The sequence below is a fragment of the Anabrus simplex genome, chromosome 5, assembly GCF_040414725.1.
Source record: "Anabrus simplex isolate iqAnaSimp1 chromosome 5, ASM4041472v1, whole genome shotgun sequence".
Classification (NCBI taxonomy): Eukaryota; Metazoa; Arthropoda; class Insecta; order Orthoptera; family Tettigoniidae; genus Anabrus; species Anabrus simplex.
Window position 1 is genome coordinate 360677307 of NC_090269.1, and position 18035 is coordinate 360695341.

Below are 18035 nucleotides of genomic sequence, written 5' to 3' on the forward strand. Positions count from 1 at the left end.
AATAATATTGTAAATGTTGTTTATCGTTGTTCATATGAGTAGAAATATTAAGTGTTACGCTACACAGATAAGTAGAAACACTTGTGGAGTTCGGTGAATTAACGATCCGGAGATGGTTTATGAAACATTCATACAAAGTGTGTTGTGTTCGGCGGGGCTTTCAAAAGGATTTTTCACTGTGGTTAACTCCTACGCAGACAGACGATGAATTCGTCAGATGCATAAATTATACAAATCGTTGGGCAGAAGAGACCAGAACTACTCAATAAATGAAGGCGTAATCTTGACCAGTACCTAGAGATCGCCTGAAATATTTATTACATCAAATATTTGGCATTTTCCTGCGTGTACCGTGTGGTTAGGAGCTGGAAGTCGTGAGCTTGCATTCAGGAGATACAGGGTTCGAATCCCACTGTCGGCAGCTATGAGGGTGGAATTTCGTGGTTTCCCATTTTCACACCAGGCTGTAAATTAATTAAGACAACAGCCACTTCCTCCCATTTCCAGCTCTCTTTTGTCCCATCGCCTTCCAGTGTCGGTCTGACGTAAAGCATGTTTTAAAAAAAGTTCTGTTTCAGCAGAATTACGTGAATGAGGAATCATTTGGAAATATCATTGCTGCCAAAATGAAGATCACTGAGTCTTCGCCACAAAAGAGATTCAGCTCAACAAAGGTGGAATGTTTAAACTGCTGGACTGAAGGAAGTAAGGCTTGTAAAATTACGAATGAAAATTTATTCGTAGATGTACATTTTTTTCCTTTCAGACGTGTAGAAGTGTAGAGTAATACATCAGAACTCCAACGATAATGAAACAGAAAAATACGTCATTCATTACGTATATACACGCAATAATTTATAAATGTTGCTTGACTAGATTGTCCGTTGATGTGGTCTAGGTTTTAGCACAGTAAATTCCTAGCTTGCGGACAATAACATTTAAGGATAATTATTACATTATTCGTACAGATTAAACTGTGCCGATGTTCTTTGTCATCCTTGCCCCCAAAAGAACCACTATCTGATGATGTTTCGGCTTAGAACTCTGACTAGAAAGGTCCTGTCATCTCAGGTTCAGTATTGCTTGAAGTGTATCAAAGAATTTTCGTTCTAAGCGATACATGTGCTACGGGTTAGTATTTCTCCCCTCAACATTGTCACATAACGGTATTTCGCGGCGCAACGACTTTGTATACAAGTCCCGAAGTTTCGAATACATCACATTAAAGATGACTGACGTAATTTTCTGTGACTTTTCTGTTAACTGGACGGATCCTGTGTTTTCATGTTCTATTCTGTGTCCTAATTTATTTACGATTTGCTTTACGTCGCACCGACACAGATAGGTCATAAGGCGACGATTGGGTAGGAAAGGGCTAGGAGTAGGAAGGAAGCGGCATGTCCTTAATTTAGGTACAGCCCTTGTATTTGCCTGATGTGAAAACCGAAACCACACGGCCAACTCGGTTGATTTTCATTATTCTAAAGACTATGCTGCCTGTTAGTTGTAATTATTACTTAAACGGGAAATTCAACGACTTAACTTATCATCCTACATTAACCTGAATCATAGGAGAAGGAACAATTCTAACACTTTGAAAAATAACGGTAATATAATAATAATAATAATAATAATAATAATAATAATAATAATAATAATAATAATAATAATAAAAGCACGTCAAGGAAACCAACTAGGGCTTCCTAGGACTAAAATGTAGCGCCCTTCCTCAGTCAAGGAGGTGGACAAGGTAGCGGTGAGAGAAAGCGAGGCATCATGAAGTGAGTGAGACTGTAAAACTCTGTATGTTTCACAAATTTTCTACAGACCTAGTGAGAAGAATGTGGTATTTGACGGAATAATAATAATAATAATAATAATAATAATAATAATAATAATAATAATAATAATAAATTTATTCAATTAGTTTTTAAGTCCATGTTACATCCAATGATTCTACGCATTTGTATACACACTTCTTGCACACCATTTACGGTACCAGGACCGCCTCCATCTGGTCCATCATTGTTTGCAAGTCCTCCGTCCACAACTCGTTATCCAAGTTGCCTCGTCTGAAGTCGATTAGCACACTCTCACATGTTCTTTTTAGTACAATGGTCTGTAGGTAGGCCTGTAGCTGTTTGCTCACTTCCAATTGGTCCATGTGCTTCTTGAACATGGTAACTAGCCCGTCCCATGTTATTACCACAAGGACCATCGTCACCTTGGCCCCATTGTACATAAGTGAGAGTTCGTTGGCTAGCATCTCGTACTTTCTTCCTTTAGTGGTTTCAGTCTGTTTTAGGATATTTTTGTTTGTGATTCCAACTTCAATTAATAGGATTTCATTCTTTACAAGGTCATGTATCATCAGATCCGGTTTATTGTGTTCAATGCGAAGCTCAGTCTGTATGATGACGTCTGACTTTATTCTAATTCGCTGATTGGATATGACATTTTCAACTTTATAGTTCTTTATTTTCTTAGAATTATTCAGCCCATACTTTTTGGTGAACATGAAATGCAAGCATCTGACAACATCATTGTGGCGTTTCTTGTAGTCCAAATTAAGCATTCGTTCACATTGTGTTGCCAGGTGATCTAGTGTCTTATTGCCCTGGTTGCAGTGTGGGCACCTCTGGAATATACTCCCATGACTAAAGAAGATGTTTCTGTCTTGTATCTTACAGAACATTCCTTCTTCCTGTGGAGATATATTCCCCCTCATTAGCCATAACGATGACTGTTTTACGTCAACAAATTTCTCCTGTTGTTCACGGAACAATGTGGAATGCATTGACTTAGCCATGATTCGATCCATTCGCATCTGTTTTTGTTTCTGCTTAACTATTTTTACCGTTACATCGTTTCCGTCCTCAATTAGGTACTTCCGTTTCAGATGTTCTTCAATCAGTCCAAGATGGGTTGCATTTCTTCTTTCACTTTCTGCGATAAACTTCGTTCTTGTGTTTGTTGCCAAATATTTACATAATTCTAGTAAAATCAATTCGGCCTTCTCAGAAATATTTTGTAGTCCTCTTCCTAACTCATGTCTTTTCAGGTACAGTCGTTCCATATTACCTGCTGTTCTGACGATATTATGCTCTCTCAAGATTCCTCTCACCTTCAGATCAATGTTGTTAAATTCTTCGTGCTCGTACGGGATCAGGCCAATATAATAGTTAATAGTTGATAACGCATACTCATTTATTGCTGCAAACAGGTTTCTCGCGTTCAACTTTGTTTGGCATACATTTGTTACCCGTGATTCGATCTTGTTGGCTATGATAACTTTATTCTCGGGTTTAATTACATTTCTCGAGTCTTCTAATATTCCTAGGTATTTGTATCCTTCCACGTCATTTACCTTCTCTCCAAAGATATGGTTCGAATTGATATTGTTCGCTGACTTTTGCTGATTGATTGTAAAACCCATGTTATTGAGACATTGATTCGTCCACTGGCTCAGCTCGTTCAATGTCTGCACATCTTTGGCGAACAATTTAATGTCATCGATGAAAATGAGGTGGTTGCACTCAATTCTTCCATGTTCATCTGCTTGGATCTTCTCGCAGTTCTTATTTAAAATTCTGCTTAACGATTCCATAGCAATAACGAACAACTTGGGTGATAGAGCATCTCCTTGTAATATTCCTCTATTTATTTTCACGTCACCGACCACTTTATTTCCACATATTAATGTTGTTCTCTGTTTGTCAAGTGTTCTATTGACAAATTTAATGATGTTTTCTGGCATATGTATCTCCCGTAGACATTCAATTAGGTATTCATGTGACAACGAATCATATGCTTTCTGAATGTCCACCCAAGCATTACACAATTTATTATTGTACTTTTCGTTTATGGTTTTGCTTATAAGTGCTTGTTCCTTAGCGCCTTGACATCGGTTGCGTGTTCCCATTTGATTACTTGAGATAATATTGTTCACGTCACAGAAATCATTGACCGTGAACACTTTGCTGATTAATTTGAATAAATTTGAAAGGCATGTAATTGGCCTCAGGAGCTGCGGTATGTTTGCATTCGGGACTTTTGGAATCAAATATGTTATCCCAGCATAAAGCTCTTCATCGATCAAGTCTGGGTTTTGGATTATTTCGTGGATTAGTTGTTCTAATCTCTCATGTAGTGCATACATCCTCTTAATAAAGTAATTATATACAAAATCAGGTCCTGTTGCCTTCCAGTTCGCAAGGTACTTTATACACCTGGATATGACCTCTTTTATCTTATCTCTGTCCATATCTACCTCCACTTCCGCTGGACTTAGTTCTTGGATCAGTTGTTCATAATCTTGTCTTTCATCATATTGCCAAATTGTAGTCCAAAAGTGTTTGGTTTCTTCAAGATTAATATCTTCACTTACTGTAAATCTGTCGCCTTCAAGGTCACGATAGAAGGTCTTCCTATTGAACTCAAACTTTCGGTTTGTGTTCCTAGATGCTATACGATTTTCAGCTATCACTATCTTCTTCTTGTAAATAGCTATTTTCTCAAGAATCGTATCGCGCATCTTCTGAATATCACTACTCTTGTTTGAATGAATTCGATTTTCTCTACACATTCTAATCAACTCTTTACTTGCTCTTTCATTTGGGCGGTGGGCATCAATTATTTCCAATTTTCTATTCAATTTGTTGATCTTGGCTTCGATAGAGCTTTTCCAGACAGATGCCTTCTTTTCTTTAGCTGTCACCATCTCATACGTCTGTTGGCATGCATACAACACATCATTCATTTCGGCGATCGTGGTTATTTGCTGTTCTACTCGTTCAGATTTTATGATTACATTCATCATTTCGAATATTTCTTGATTTATTTCCTTGCTAAATATTTTCTTAGTTCTTGTTTTTGCTTCTTTCTTCTTACAGTATTCATCAATATTTGTCAATAACGTTCGTTTCACTTTGAGGAACAAGTCTGTGTTCTTCACCATAGATGGCATTTGTATTGCATTATTTTCTTTGAGGTTATCCGTTTCATATGCATTAATATTCTGACTCTTGTGTCTGAATCGATTGTATAAATTCCTGACATCAATTTGACGAGCTCCTTGGTCAAAGCGTTGTTGAAACTCTTTGGTTATTTTCGGCCACCATCCTCGGGGCATCCTGCTAAACCGTGCATCAATCATCTGCTGCAATCTTTCGATCCATTTTACTTTGTCGCATTCTTTAATCTCATTGACTAATGTTACAAATATAAGCTCTTTGTTTTGTACTTCTGCCGTCTCGACCATGTTTGGGTCATCTTCCCCCTCTCCCTCACCTTGTTCCACAGCTGTAGATAGGATAATTAGGTCGGTATCTCGCGAGACATCGTTTGATTCTTTCAGTTTATTCGATGATTCGATGCTCAGAGTAACCATTTGATTTTGATCACGCGTGATTGTGTTAGTAGATGTTTCCATTTATCACCAGAACATTACGCGAACGACCCACATTAGCACTAGGTGTATAACTGCGCTCTAGTGTTGTTTCCTCACAACTCAAGTGATAGTACCACAAAATTATTGTTCCAATACGCCTTTAGCGGTGATCTTGTGAACTACTTATTACGTTTCGATGTTGTCTAAGCTTCGAATCTAAATCTTATTCGTTTAGGTTAAGTACCTTCATGCAACCGTAGTTCGTGATTCTTAACGACACTAAACATTTCACACAGATTCACCTTAACGTCCGTTGATCAACGTTTGCTTCTTACACTCTTCACAACTAATACAGTCTGTATTGTGAAATATTGCTCTTATAAGTACCAATTCACTATCACTCGCAAACGATACGTCCTATCACACAGCCGCCATAATAATAATAATAATAATAATAATAATAATAATAATAATAATAATAATAATAATAATAATAATAATAATAATAATAATAATAATAATAATTAGCAGTTTCCCGTTGGCTCCGCCCGCAATGTACAAAGTATGGTGTTGTTCGTTACTATCCTCACGGTAGTATTTGCAAAGTTTCGAGTTAATGAAATAAAGCACATGATCTGCTGTGGTAATAGAATGTAATATTATGTCAACAATACACTTGAAAATACGTCACACAAAGAAATTGAATTAAACGTCCCTTGGAACAACTCTACGCGCCGAATTGTTAAAAGTCCTTCAAAGATCTTCGTCATGGAGACAAATGTACTCATAACTATTCTCAGAATGTAACAATTTAAGTAGTCATTACCTCAAAAGAAAGCGGTTGATCCACTGAGTGTTTTTAGATCAAAACGACGAACTGTGTACCTCAATTAGAACGAAAGATATGATTGCTTCAATGAGAAAAAATGTTGAAGAAATGAGACGTCAAATTAAATGTGCACTCATAAATTTCTTCAGAATCAACCAATGTGAATAGTTAAGAGCTGAAATGAAAGAACTTGATCCGCTGAGTGTTCTTACGCCAAAACGAACTCCAAACCTCAATTAGAACCAAAGAAATGATTGCTTCAAAGAGACAAAAAATTGAAAAAATGAAATAATTTGAGGAAGGCGGGAGTTAAATGATTTATAGTACCTGATGAAAAATCTATGCATGAATACCTTTCAGTTTAAACAAATAAAGGAAATCGACCGGATAGAATGGCCGGGCTGACTGACTTTAGTTTTCATATATTTTTCAATATATAGATAATAATAAAACGGAACGAGATGGCTGTGCAGTTAGGGGCACGCAGCTGTGAGCTTGTTTTCGGGAGATAATCTGTTCGAGCCCCACTGTGGGCAGCCCTGGACATGGTTTTCCGTGGTTTCTCAATTTCACACTAGGCAAATACATTAATTAAATAAATTAGGACACATATTAGAAGACGAAAACACAGGATCCCTCCAGTTAACAGAAAAGTCACGGAAAATTACGTCAGTCATCTTTAATGTGATGTATTCGAAACCTCGAGAATTGTATATAAAGTCGTTGCGCCGCGAAATACCGTTATGTGACAATGTTGAGGGGAAAATTACTGGCCGTAGCACATGTATCGCTTATTGATACAGTTCAAGCATGAGAGCATGAGCAATATGCCTTACTCGGTCTCTGAGTTTTTCCTATAATAACATAATTACGGTATACTCTTCAAGGATTGCACAAGCTTGCGGGATTTTAAAGCCAACACGTGGTGAATGAGACGTTACTACAATACCATTACAAATACAATAAAAATACCGATAAAATGTTCTTCAAGTTAATCATACATTCACCGGGACCGCGTTTCAAACGGAAGACAACCAATTATTCGTTCAGTATAACATATACACGAAGTATTATTGAGTTGCGGGGTCGATGAAGCCATTCGACTAGAATAATCTCCATATCATATCGTCGTGTTTCCCCAATTTTACATTTCACTGCTGCATCCTTCCAACGTACCAGTTGCAGTGATTGAATCACGATTCACCATTATTGTTCTTAATGTTAACGATAGTATGACTAATGAATCAGTGATCAGTTTGTGATTAAGAAAGGTGTTTTCATCACGTATCTTTAACATGTGAATTTTATTCGACGAAGAAGGTAGTTTTCATTAACCCACAGTCAGTAGGTCTAAAACAATTATGTCTAATGTCATTAGGCCTAAAATATGTATTCAGGTCCTTTCTTTTGCTAATGTTTTAACGTTGTTCTAACACGCCGAAGATTTTCGATGACGCAAGGATGGGAAAACGCTAGGTAGGTTTGGGAATGTAACGTCCGTGGCGTCAGGAACAGTCCTAGAATTTGCTGGTGTTGAAAATGAAAACCACGGAAAACGATATTTAGGGCTGCCTACGGTGGAATTCAAATCCGCCATCTCCCGAATTGAAGACTATGATAAGCATTACACGACCTAATATCCCCAACTCGCTTTATTGTGTATCCAATGACAGTATGTCTGATAAAAGAGGTCTAACCGAGTATGGTCCAATTAAAACTACGTCTGATTAAAGTCTACTTGCCGAGCGAGTTGGATGTACGGTTAGGGTCGCGTAGGTGTGAACTTCCATTCAGGTTATGATGGATTCGAATTCTACCATCGAAAGCCATAAGGATAGTTTCCATGGTTTTCCAGTTTCCTAACCAGGCAAATGCTGGTGAAAAAAAATGAAAACCTACAACCTGTTGTCCAGTCTTTGACCGGGTCAGGGATGTGATGAATGAACCAGTTATAAGCTATTATTACAATAGGGTCGCCACTCCCAAGGTGATATTAATGACTGATCAATGCTATGAAATGAGAATGAAAAGTGATACTGGAATGAAAGATGACAGGGAAAACCGGAGTACCCGGAGAAAAATCTGTCCCGCCTCCGCTTTGTCCATCAGAAAACTCACATGGAGTGACCGGGATTTGAACCACGGTATCCAGCGGTGAGAGGCCGACGTGCTGCCGTCTGAGCCACGGAGGCTCCCCGCAAATGCTGGAGTTGTACCTCAATTAAGGCCACGGCCGGTATCTTTCCAGTCCTAGCACTTTCCCATCCTTGCGTTAGCGAAAGCTTGCGGGGTGTTATTGGAAGATTAAACCACTAACGAGTTATAATAAAAAGTCCACGTCCAATTATATAATGTCTAATTGTTATGTGAGTTTGGGTTACTATCCGATTGATGGTTGGAGCAAGTGGCATCATCCCAGACTTCTTTAAAAAAAATTGCAAAGAGCTTGAGCCGCAAGTGGAAAGCGTCGATAAAATTGTCATTGCTGCAATTCTAGGATCTGTGAACATACTCCGATTTGATTTATACGGACCTGATTTATTTAATGATATTAATATACCATTTTTTGTTAAAATATGTATCTATGCGTGTAACTTATTACTTTGTCAGCTTGGCAAATTGTTAATGTGGGAAGTTGTTGACACCATCGATGATATGTCGTGTGGCTTTCAGTGCTGGGATATCCCAGGACGGGTTCGGCTCGCCAGGTGCAGGTCTTTCTATTTGACACCCGTAGGTGACCTGCGCGTCGTGATGAGGATGAAATGATGATGAAGACAACACATACACCCAGCCCCCGTGCCGTATGAATTAACCATTTAAGGTTAGAAACCCCGACCCGACCGGGAATCGAACCCGGGACCCCCTGAACCGAAGGCCAGTACGCTGACCGTTCAGCCAACGAGTCGGGCACACCATCAATAAATTATTATTAAAGTAAAAGATACATTCTATATAGTGATTACATTTTATTCCATTTAGTTTGCTATCTAATTTTATAACAATGTTTTATACTATCTTGAAAGAAGGTTACCAGGACTATTAATCCACAGCATCATCTTCTTCGGGAGTTGATAGTTTCATCTCTGAGGTAGATGAGGGTATTTTCTTCGTATTTATGGTACTGGTAATTACCCCAACCTCAACCTGACGTAAGTTTATCAGATAAATCTCCTGGATCATGATGCCGCATTCGAACGTGTCCTGCCAGTAATTGCTTTATCATGATTGTAGGAATTTATTGTTGTATTAGTCTAATTATTATTGACTGACAGAGGGGATGTTAGAACTCATTTACTGCTAGATATGATTGCTTATTAGACGTTATTTTTCAGAACTGTCGTTTATTAGACTTAGGTGAACTTCCTCTTCTTAGACCTTCTGTCCTTAGATAAACTTCGAATGCATTTTGAACACTCATTTTCGTCACATAGACCCTTCAATACACCGAGGACAACATGGGAATGACAAGCGAAATTTTTTAGAACTAAAGAGTATGAGAGGGGGACAGAAAAGGCAACAAATCAGTTGTCAAGGTATTATTCTGTACAAGCATATAGGCGTAAAAGCACGGGTAACGGGACTAATACTCTGCAAAGCTAGCATGTAAGGGAAGGACTACTTCATACATTAATGACCCTAGCGAGAATAAGCAGCGAACATTTAACTTATATTTCCAAGCATTGCTAAAAACGAATTGAAAGTAATCCACGAATGAAGCTTAATAGGCGGGATTTGAACGCAATATGCAGGGAAAATTTAAAAGGAAACTTGCGTGTACTGCGGGCTCGTCTACTTTCTTGAATATGGAGAAAGCTTGATACCTTACACGAGTGAATTATTTAGCGAATGTTTCGGTCTGTAGTCAGTTAATTCCAATAGAATTAGGTTAGTTAACAAGCAAGGATGACGTTTCTTTGTAAACCCAAAAACAATTATTATTCACTCACACCTGAACTAAAAGGACTTGAAATTGCATTCAGTGGAATCCTTATATGCCGGTCCCGCAGAGCAGGAGTAGCGAAACTGCTACTGACCCGGAGTCTCCAGGTTCGGTTTTTCAACCTGGGTCACAGGGATGATCGAAGTCCACTGAGCCTATATGAGAGCCAACTGACGGTGAGATAGCGGCCAAGGTCTAGAAATCCAAGAACAACGACCGAGAGGATTCACCGTGCTATCCACGCGCCATATCGAAATGTGCAGAACTTCGGGCTGACCAGCGGTCGCTTGGTTCTGTTAACTAATTTCACTTCAAACCGTGACTACCTTTGAGATACTTTACTTAAATTCCCGGGGCAGCGCTCTTCGTGACCACTCATCTTTCGTATTCATACTTCATTCAATATCATTGAGCGGTGAATGGTGAAGGGTAGTAGAGCCAATTATTATTATTATTATTATTATTATTATTATTATTATTATTATTATTATTATTATTATTATTTCTTCCTTTCATTAATTCTTTCTTTCTTAATCCGTTTACCCTCCAGGGTTGGTTCTTTTCTCGGATTCAGCGAGGGATCCCTCCTATACCGCCTCAAGGTGGAGCGTGAGTTTTTGGGTCGAGGGATAAAACTGGGAGGAGGACCAGTACCTCGACCAGTGCTGGGGAATTGAAAGTTTGAAAGGGACAGACAATGAAAAGGGAAGGAAGCGCCCGTGGCCTTAGGTACCATCCCGGTATTTGACTGGAGGAGAAGTCGGGAAAAACGGAAAACCACTTCGAGGATGGCTGAGGTGGGAATCGAACCCCCTCTACTCAGTTGACCTCCAGAGGCTGAGTGGACCCGTTCCATCCCTCGTACCACTTTTCAGATTTCGTGGCAGAGCCGGGAATTGAACCCGAGTCACCGGGACTGAGAGCCAATTACACTAACCACTACACGACACGGGCGGATATTATTATTATTATTATCATTATTATTATTATTATTATTATTATTATTATTATTATTATTATTATTATTATTATTATTTTCTGGTGTGCTACAAAGGTATTCCACTTCTTACAAAATATTATGAATGTAACGACGGACTACTTCTAACTTTCGATGAAAACTGCTTGTGAATAGAGTACTTTACTATCACTGGGAATTGTACAATGACCTTCAAAATTGTAAAAGGTTCTGAATTTGTACTAGTAGAAGGTACCGTGCCGCCTCTGTGGTGTAGTGGTTAGCGTGATTAGCTGCCACCCCCGGAGGTCCGGGTTCGATTCCCGGCTCTGCCACGAAATTTGAAAAGTGGTACGAGGGCTGGAACGGGGTCCACTCAGCCTCGGGAGGTCAACTGAGTAGAGGCGGGTTCGATTCCCACCTCAGCCATCCTCGAAGTGGTTTTCCGTGGTTTCCCACTTCACCTCCAGGCAAATGCCGGGATGGTACCTATCTTAAGGCCACGGCCGCTTCCTTCCCTCATCCTTGCCTATCCCTTCCAATCTTCCCATCCCCCTACTAGGCCCCTGTTCACTATAGCAGGTGAGGCCGCCTGGGCGAGGTGCTGGTCATACTCCCCAGTTGTATCCCCCGACCAAGAGTCTGAAGCTCCAGGACACTGCCCTTGAGGCGGTAGAGGTGGGATCCCTCGCTCAGTCCGAGGGAAAAGCCGAACCTGGAGGGTAAACAGATGATGATGATGATGAGAAGGTACCGTATGTATTTTTACACAACAGATAAGTCTCTATGTTGCTCCAGTGATTTTCTAGATGATTTGGGGAGAAGAAGTCAACACTTGAAAGCTCCTAAAAGTTTATATCAATAGTACCATAATAATAATAATAATAATAATAATAATAATAATAATAATAATAATAATAATAATAATAATAATAATAATAATAATAATAATAATAATAATAATACACTTGTTCGTCACTATAGTGTAGTGGTTAGTGTGATTATCTGCAACCCTCAGAGGTCCGGGTTCAATTCCCGGCTCTGCTACGTAATTCAAAAAGAGTTGTACGAGGGCTGGAACAGGGTCCACTCAGTCTCTGGAGGCCAACTCAGTAGAGGAGGGTTCGATTCCCACCTCAGCCATCCTAGAAGTGATTTTCTGTGGTTTCCCACTTCTCCTCCGGGAAAATGCCGGGATGGTACATAACTTAAGGCCAGGGACGCTTCCTTCCCTCTTCTTTGCCTATCGTTTCCAGTCTTCCCATCCCACCACAAGATCCCTATTCGGCATAGCAGGTGAGGTCGTCTGGGTGCAGTATTGGCCCTCCTTCCCAGTTGTATTCCCCGACCCAAAGTCTCAAGCTCCAGGACACTGCCCTTGAAGAGGTAGAGATGGGATTCCTCGCTGAGTCCGAGGGAAAATAGAAACCTGGAGGGAAAACAGATTCAGAAAAAAGAAAGTAATACACTTGACTAGTGAATTTTCACGACCGCAATGTAATCTAAATATCTTTCAACCTATTAGGTTGTGCTCCATACCTAAAGTACGTGTTGAGGAATTCTTAATTACAGGACAAAATGGCTAAGCGGATACCAGTGGGATCCGAACCCACAACCTCCCGATTTCCCTGGGGTCCGGTTAGCCATTTTTGTTCTATACCAAACATCTCTGGTTTGAAAATGGAAAACCACGGAAAACCATCTTCAAGACGGCCGACAGTGGGGTTCAAACCCACTATCCCCCGAATATTGGATAGTGGCCGCACTTAAGCGACTGAAGGTAAACACTTAGTAGAGAATCTGCCACCTGGGCGACGACCCTTGATGATTGATTGATTACGACAGTTCTACGTATAATTATATTTTCACTATGTAGTGTTGTTGTGGTGGATGGTCTGATGTTTTATATGTAACTGTAAATAATTAAGATGAACACAAATATATAGCCCAGAGCTAGTGGAATCAACTAAACGCCGTCAAAATCGCCGACGCGGCCACGAATCGAACCCATGTTCATAGGAGCTGAAGACTATTACGCCGACATTAAATAATAGAGATAAGGATGAATGTTCAGCGTAGTGGTACAGTTCAGAGGGTGTTGGATTCAATTCCCTGCCGGGTCAGGAATTTTAACGGCGTCTAGTTCGGGGGTTGGATGTTTATGTTCGTATTAATACGCGTATATATTTGCATACAACACATCACACTGCAAACCACCGTTAAAGCACACGACAGTAAGAGCATACGAGCTGGCGGAAAGAAAGTCATCTGGCCGTACGACTGGGCTAAATCCACGAAAAAGTTCCCATAAAAATGATCAAGAAAAAGCCAGGAAAAGAAGGTACGGAAAAACTGAAATCCAAATTTTGGAGTTCCACTTACGATTGTCTTTTCGATTCCGAGCATAGGTCTTGGCACCTTCTACTTTTGAGTAAAAAAACATTTATTTTATCGAAATTTCTCCAGTTATCAATCTTCATCAAATACTGCGTTTATGGTACATATTTTTGTGTCCGCTGATATCCTTGTAACTTCATCACTGAAAATGTAGGATATCGACGTTGCCGGGACAAAACCTCCTATGTGATAATATTTTTGGAGATATACTGACCAGCAGCACATACGTTATGAAGAGCGAGAATGCCTTGACAATGTTCACACAATATTGCACCTTAGATGACAGAACCGCCTCTGTGGTGTAGTGGTTAGCGTGATTAGCTGCCACCCCCGGAGGCCCGGGTTCGATTCCCGGCTCTGCCACGAAATTTGAAAAGTGGTACGAGGGCTGGAACGGGGTCCACTCAGCCTCGGGAGGTCAACTGAGTAGAGGGGGGTTCGATTCCCACCTCAGCCATCCTGGAAGTGGTTTTCCGTGGTTTCCCACTTCTCCTCCAGGCGAATGCCGGGATGGTACCTACCTTCAGGCCACGGCCGCTTCCTTCCCTCTTCCTTGCCTATCCCTTCCAATCTTCCCATCCCTCCACAAGGCCCCTGTTCAGCATAGCAGGTGAGGCCGCCTGGGCGAGGTACTGGTCATACTCCCCAGTTGTATCCCCCGACCAAGAGTTTGAAGCTCCAGGACACTGCCCTTGAGGCGGTAGAGGTGGGATCCCTCGCTAAGTCCGAGGGAAAAACCGAACCTGGAGGGTAAACAGATGATGATGATGATGATGAAATGACAGAAACTTACCGGCCAAAGTTCTAAGCTAAAATATTCCACTAAGTGCGGCCAGTATCCAGTAATCGGGAGATAGTGGGTTCGAGCCCCACTGTCGGCAGCCCTGAAGATGGTTTTCCGTGGTTTCCCATTTTCACACCAGGCAAATGCCGGGGCTGTACCTTAATTAAGGCCACGGCCACTTCCTTCCAATTCCTAGCCCTTTCCTATCCCATCGTCGCCGTAAGACATATCTGTGTCGGTGCGACGTAAAGCAAATAGCAAAAAAAAAAAAAAAAAAAAAAATTCCACATAGGAGGTTTTGTCTCGAAAGCGACAATATTAGGGGATGGTTGTCTAGTTTTATTTACTTTTACCACCAGCACCCACCAGAGTGGTAATCCACATGATAGCCACCCATGTTAGGGAATCAAAATGATCGACCTCCTAATCAGTTCCTGTTAACAATGTTTCTTTTATCTGTTGTTGGTTTTGCCAACCAGCAGGAGGAGTTTCTCTTTAGGATTTAATTAGGAAAAAAGATAATCCAATACATAATTTTTCTTCCATAGTCAGTTAGTGACTGGTATACATTTTCTGTGATATCGGATTCGATATCGACAAATGTCGACGGCATTTGAGTGTGTTTCAAAGCAACAACTCCGTGTCGTTGTTTACGGGCATATCAGACAACTCCTGCGGGATAGAGATAGGCAACCTGGCGTCTCTAAAAGTCGAGTAATTGAAAGAACATTAAACAAATAAAAGTATTTCACGTAGCCTAAACAAAACATTACGGATGTTATCATGGTTAAGTGCCTTTTCTGTACATCCCATTAGGACCCATAGGGGAGAGGAAGAGAAAGGTAACGTTAGTTTGATATTAAGTGGGGGATAGTTGTTAACTCTATACCCGACCGCCTTAAACCTGAGGACACGTTTTGGCCTCGAGAGGCTACTCAGAGTTATCGAACAAAGTGGCTGTCATGCTGTCACGTTATCCCTCCCATCAATGCACTGGGCCCCGCGGAAAATTTCACTGCGATGAATATCACTTGCACCAGGTCATAATATTTTACTTCGTAGAAGTGTCCGCAAAGGGAAAATCTTCCCCTTTTTCAGACTACAGGTACTCACGTCTGACGTAGGCTGATAATAATAATGTTATTGTCTTTACGTCCCACTGACTACATTTACGGTTTTCGGAGATGCCGAGGTGCTGGAATTTAGTCCTGCAGGAGTTCTTCTACGTGCCAGTAAATCAACCCACACGAGGCTGACGAATTTTAGCATCTTAAAATACCACCGGATTGAACCAAGATCTAATCCGCCAAGTTGGGGTCAGAAGGCCAGTGCCTCAACCGTCTGAGCCACTCAACCCGGCGAGGTAAACCGAGAGAACCAAAGGGGCTGTGTGTCTGCTCAGATGTGGAAATCTCGTGACTAAATTTCTTGAGTTCCCAAAGGAGTGCGGAACTCATGTCCTTCTTTGTGAAACAAACACAGTCTTACCGCCTCGGCAACGCAGACGGCTATCTCGGTTCCAGAAGATGCATACCGCTGAAACACTTCTAATTGACTTTACTTCTGATGAGCACGCTTAACGGAATGTATAATTAGGAACTTATGAATCAAGGCTGCCCTACCGACTTAATTTCTAAGAATCATAGATTTCCTTAATGGCTATAGAAAGAGAAATACTTTAAAAATGGACAAAGAACATGGCTATTTTTACTGGAGGAAAATAGTAAGAAAAACAAGCTCGTAGTGTTGTATGACGGTCGATATGATCACAAGTTTGGGACCTACAAGGTAATGGAAAATTCAGCCAGTAGAAAGTAATCTTTCATTTTAAGAATAGCAGATGCGTAGTCCTGAATTGAAGCCGCGACCACCTAGGTGAGAAACTTGTGCTATTGTCACTCCCCCCTAAAATAATGAAATTGGCGTTCAGTCGAAGTTCTCATTAAGTTGAAGGTACATTTAGGATGTATCGGTTTGGAAAGTGATTTACAGAACCCAGATATTTTGTTTCATCATATTATTATAGACATGAGACAAGAAGTAATTATTTCTAGTTATATGTGAAGAGACTATTGAAGTTTATGGCTTTTGGTGTCTTGATGAGCATCGAATTTGTTTACGCACCTAGATCAAGATCTAACAATATAATAAAGAGTGTAGATACAATATACAGTAAAACCTTCATCATTGTAAATAACGTCTAATCGGAATTCCCAGTTGCTTTTTATAGGCATAATACTTGTTAATTTTCCGAAAATTATTTTAGTTTCCGAAGAAAATTAGAGTGCAAAAGCAAGGAGAGTGAGTTACTTGAGTCATTACGTATCCAGCATCTAATGACGTAGGCCTGGTTTGTGTTAAATATTGTCACCGCCAATCGTGGATTTAATGCTTTAGATGTAAGTGTTTTCCCGCTTTCTTAAATTAGAGCTTGAGTTATTACCAAAAAATTAGTGTTTATCTACATTACTTCTATTTCTTCAAATAGTCTTAGTGTTTTTGAACCACCAGCAGATACTGATGCAAGAAAACGCTCTGAAAAGAAAGTTCACAACAATTCCCATGTTTAAAAAGGAGCAAAGTAGAATAATACTGTACTTGAGAATAATTATTTGTGTACGTATCTATTTTGTTCTAACATATTGGTGGCCATGATAATCTGAAAATTAGTACTATAATTTAAATACAGTCATTCGAAATCATCTACGAGTCATTTTCTGCCATTTAAAACAAAATATCACCATTGAATTATTTTTCAAAATTTTGGTTATCCGAAATCCTGTAATACCTCATTTATTTAGTTTAATGGAGGTATGACTGTATATGATATATGCTGATATCAAACACAAGATATTCATAGTGACATAAACGATAAAAGTCCGCGATATAGGGAGAAATGTTTCTACTTGATGAAATCCCTCCGAAAGTTTTGAATTGGTCACTCGCAGTAATTCCTTCCTGCTGTAAAGTTACCTTTACTCATTTCTTTCCGAAACTAGATCGATTGTTATTCTGTGTTTCTAGGATCACTACTATCTGTTGTAGAATGTAAACTATATCTTTCCCAGTAAAGGAACCGAGCATGCCTTCCTCAAATTGCTCATGCGCGCTCAGGCATTGCACAAGCGTACTTGAAATGAAGTCTTTAAAAACTTTGAAAATCCATAATTTTTACTATAATGCAATATTTTTCTTCTATTTACGGTTGCTAAGGGAGTATTATCCATTTTTGAACTGATACAATATTTGAAGAACAACCCGCTAGAAATCGTGATCTGTTTTATAGACTGAAATAAACTATAAGTATCATACTGACTTCTTGTGAAATCAGATGTTAAAGCATCTGTTATTTAATGAAGCAGAAGATCCTTCTTACCTTTTATCTTTCTTAGTTGTCAGATGAAAAGGACCTGCGTGTCTGCTACGGAGTTCTGCCTTGGACTGCGGTCTCCAGGTGAGGAGCGTCGATCTATAACCAACGCGAAACGGCGGCCGGGGGTGGCAGGGGCGGTAACATGCGCGGTCAGAGTGAGAGAGAAATATGGACGCTCTTATCACCGCCCGCTTTGCTCATTCGTCTATGTCCAGTCCCTAGATGACGATGATAATGATCTATTAGGATTTATGTCACTATGTTTTGAAGCACTGTGCAATAAGAGGATCCCAATCGGGAACCTTCATCCTAACACACAGTGAGGAAAGTGTTTGCTCCATAAGAGAGACGAACACACGGCAAGC

The 18035-nt window shown here is 40.1% G+C and overlaps 1 protein-coding gene across 1 annotated transcript in view; it reads right to left on the reverse strand.

Annotated features, from left to right (window-relative positions):
* spab (space blanket) overlaps positions 1-17739 on the reverse strand; it is a 402024-nt gene extending 384285 nt beyond the window's left edge. Inside the window, exon 1 of the mRNA XM_067148619.2 lies at positions 17675-17739. The gene's annotated coding sequence lies outside the window, so the exon portion shown is untranslated. The remainder of the gene's footprint in view (positions 1-17674) is intronic.
* Between the last annotated feature and the right edge of the window lie 296 nt (positions 17740-18035).